This window comes from Vombatus ursinus, unplaced genomic scaffold (assembly GCF_900497805.2).
Source record: "Vombatus ursinus unplaced genomic scaffold, bare-nosed wombat genome assembly UNPS02009205.1, whole genome shotgun sequence".
Taxonomy (NCBI): domain Eukaryota; kingdom Metazoa; phylum Chordata; class Mammalia; order Diprotodontia; family Vombatidae; genus Vombatus; species Vombatus ursinus.
In genome coordinates this window covers 3030331-3034708 of record NW_020948983.1, presented here as the reverse complement: position 1 = coordinate 3034708, position 4378 = coordinate 3030331, and positions in this window count along the sequence as shown.

Genomic DNA, 4378 nt, shown 5'->3' with positions numbered 1-4378 from the left:
TCACCTAACCTCAATTGTTTCACTAAATAAATAAATAAAAGTAAAATCAATCAGCTCATCATTTCTTATAGCACAGTAGTATTCCATTATAATCATGTGCCACAACTTGTTTAGCCATTTCCCAATTGTAGGGTATCTACCATTTTAACTAGTCTGATAGATGTAAGATGATATCCCAAAGTTATTTTAATTTGCATTTCTCTAGTCAATAATGATTTGGAGCATTTTTATATGAATATACATAGTTTTTATTTCTTCATTGAAAAACACTTGTTCAGATTTCAGAAAAACCTAGGAGGACTTACATGAACTGATGTTGAGTGAAATAAGTAGAACCAGGAGAACATTGTACACAGTAACAGCAACATTATGTGGTGACCAACTTTGATAGACTTTGTTCTTCTCAGCAATACAATGATCTAAGACAATTCCCAAAGACTTATGATGGAAAATGCTATCCATATCCAGAGAAAGAACTATAAAGTATGAATGCAGATCACAGCATACTGTTTTCTCTCTCTTTTTTTTCTTTCTCTTGTTTTTCCCTTTTGTTCTGATTCTTCTTTCACAATATGGCTAATGTGGAAATATGCTTAATATGATTCTACATGCATAGCCTATATCAGATTGCATACTGTCTTGGGGAAGGGGAAGGACAGTGAGGGGGAAAAATTAGAACTCAAAATCTTGTAAAAGTGAATATTGAAAACTAAAAATAAAAAAGAGCAAAAAAACCCCTGCCTGTTGATATCCTTGAACCATTTATCAATTGGGAAATTCCTTGTATTCTTATACATTTGACAAATTTCTTTATGTATTTGAGAAATGAAACCTTTATCTGAGAGACTGTCTATAAAATTTTTCCCCAAGTTTCTGCTATCCTTCTAATCTTGACTACATTGGTTTTATTTGTACAAAACCTTTTTAATTTAATGCAATCAAAATTATCCATTTTACACCTCACAAAGCTCTCTATCTCTTGTTTATTCATAAATTATTCTCCTATCCATAAGCCTGACAGGTAATATGTTCCATGTTCTTCTAATTTTCTTGTGATATCTCTCTTTATATCTAGGTCGTACATCCATTTTGACCTTGTCTTGGTAAATGGTTTAAGATATTGGTCTATGCCCAATTTCTGTCAGACTGCTTTCCAGCTTCCCCAATAATTTTTACCAAATATTGAATTCTTATCCCCAAAACTTAAATCTTTACATTTGTCAAACACAAGGTTACTATGATCATCTACTACTGCGTATTATTGTATGTCTACTCTGTTCCATCCAGTAGAATATATCTAAGGGCCACATTCATGTTCATAAAATGGTGGCCACAGCTGTGCTACATGCTAGGGTTCTCCTCAAAGTCTGGCAGGTATGGGTCTGTCAATCTGGAAAAATTCAGACCAACTAGGGATTAGTAAATAAAGTGAAACATTTATTCAGGGTCGAGGAATTGCAGTTCAGGACAACACACTGCTTTATTTAGACAGAGGTGCCCAGGGAGGAAGGAGAGAAAGGGATTCTTATAGGGTGTAGTCGTGGGAAACAGTAGGAAGGCATGTAGGCTAGATATATAAAACAGCTGAGCTGCAAGATGGGAGTGTTGAAGATGTTGAGGGGTTACAAAAACAAAGAAATGTCCTTGCTATTATCTCTGCCAGGGAACAGGAGGTTAGAAACTGCTGGTCAGAGCAAAGTGAGGCCAAGAATTTTCCAGGGGTTAACAGGTCCTAAGCTTCCCACTATCTTATGGGGAGGTCCTACCCCCCCCCCCCCACAGGCTGATCTTCATAGGTCAAGAGTGAGATTTGTTATTGACAATACTAATAATAACAACTTGACTTTGTAGAATATTATCTTCACTTCTCAAAGCACTTTTACAATTATGACCAACCTCATGACGTAATGAAGAGCTTCCCAAGACTCAAATCTAGAAGAAAAAAAAATTATAGTATCAGTGCTTTTCAAAAAGTGGGCAGCAGACCACTAGAGGGCCATGAGTTTTGTTAGCTGCATCAAAACATTTTGGATGTTATGTTACTTCAGATAAAAGAAAATTTATAAATAATTTTATTTAATATAAAATTTTAAACCTGGTATATGTGGTAAGGTAAGCATAACATTTGCAAAATAAACTAAATTTGACTATTACACACATGACCCAACCTCAAAATACAGGCCTTGACCTTGGGAAGAAACCTACAGAAACTCTTGCTCTTATTAAAGAGAGACTGCACATGTGTACATCTCCAGACTCTCCTTTGCCCTTAGTTGGTGCATTCAGTGTATAAGAACACTGTCATGAGTTAAAAAAGTCCTGAGAACCACTGATATCATGCAACCCCTTCATTTTATAGATGAGGAAACTGAGGCCCAGACAAAGTAAGTAACACGATTGCACAGGTAGAAAGAAGCAAAGCTAGGATTTGGACCCAGGTCTTCGGACTCTAAATTCATGTTCTTTCCACTAAGCCACAAGGCCTCCAGTTTAGGCGAGGATGCTAGCGACCCCGACAGGCAAGAGGAAGGTACAGAGACACTAAGAGAGAAGATGCTACATAATTTAGTGACTGACATTGTTGACCTTTATTATACCCTTAAAATGACATATGTCACTAGTGACCTGGGTCACTCTCTCACAATGACAATTATTATAATGTGACAACATCTTTTTGTGGGCCCCCAAGAGTTTCAATGGGTGCTTGAAGTGACAATTATAGATTACGGTAAACCTACCCCCCCCCCAGTTTATCTACAATCCTACAAAAACACAAAAGTAGTAAAGTTAAGCAGAACTTATATAAAGGTCAAAGGTGATGGATAATGTCCTTACCCAACCACACCTTGAAAATGCCAGGATGAACGAGTGAATAGTTTCTAAGAAACATATTTGTCAAGGTAAAATTCATCAATGTGCAATTCAGAGGAGTTTGGAAGAGGGAGACCAGCATGGGCTAGAATAGTCAGGTAAACCTGAGTAGGGTCTTCAAGAGCAGTTACAGGACCATTCAAGAGAATCATAGAATGGAGACTTCAGAGTTCTATTCCCTACCTGATACATTAATGACTTCTATGTAACTCTCAACAAATGGTCTCTCATCTTCTATTTCATCTCATTGTCTTTTAAGACAAATCTGTTTCTTGGTTGGATAGAGCTAATTGTTCCCTTCTAATTCTTATTCCAGTAGAATCTAAATTCTATGACGGCTGACCTTGTTTCATTTTTGTCTTTTTTTTTAATCCCTAGCTTATCCCTGGCACATAACAGAGGCTAAGTAGATGCTTGTCTAATTGAATTTAATCCACTGGTCCTAGTCCTCTCTTCTGGAGTCAGTCAAAATAATCCACAGTTTTGGGGCTAGATGGGAACTGAGAGACCATAGCCTTGTTTTACAGCTTAGGCAAGGTCACACAGTTAATAAATGTTGAAGCCAAGACTTCAAGGTGAGGCTAACTCCAAATCTGGTGTTCTTTCCCCTTCATCATGCAATTTCTATGCAATGGATTCACATCATCTGCAAATTTACCTATACACACTTGGGGGAAATAAAGGAGAGAGATAAAAACACATTTTAAACAGTATAGACAATTCCACTCATCCTTCAACAGTCATTCACCCTTCTATTTATTGAGTGTGTGCCCCAGAGTGAGCATGAGATGGTGAATAAGTGATAGGAAATGTGATCTATTGTTCCCTTAATCAGGTCTCAGCTCCAATGTGCCTCTCATAATGTGAACATCTTGTGATCCTAAGTTTGATTCTGCAATCTCCTCTTCATCATATCCACAGACAGTCTATTCATTATGCTTGTATATAGCAATGCTTTACAGATATTATCTCATTGTATCCTTACAACAATCATGAGATGCTATTATTATCCCCATTTTACAGATGAGAAAACTAAGATAAGAGACAATAAGTGACTTGCCACATAGCTAATAAGTGTCTTGAGGCAAGACCTTGTCAATATCTTTCTTAGAACATTATGCTGAGATCTGAACACCAAAGGTGTTAAGGAGAGCAGCCTACCCTAGGAGTGGGGGCAGGAAGGCATTATGGGGAATCATGACCGAATAACAGGGTGGCACAGCAGAAAGTGAACTAAATTTGAAGTCAGAGGCCTTGAGTTAAAATCCTAGCTCTGTGTGACCTTAGGCAAACCAGGGCCTCAGTTTCCTCATTTATAAAATGAAGGGGGTGGATTAGAGAATTACCCAGTAAGGTCTCTTGCTAATTTAGATACATGGTACTCTTATAAATGGAGGGTTCATGTTGGGAAACTTAGAATAAGGTCCCGATCTATAGCCCTGGCTCGGTTTGAATTGTCTTTCCAGGTGACAGGGAAGGCGGGTAACACAGTGTGATAGCTAATTTA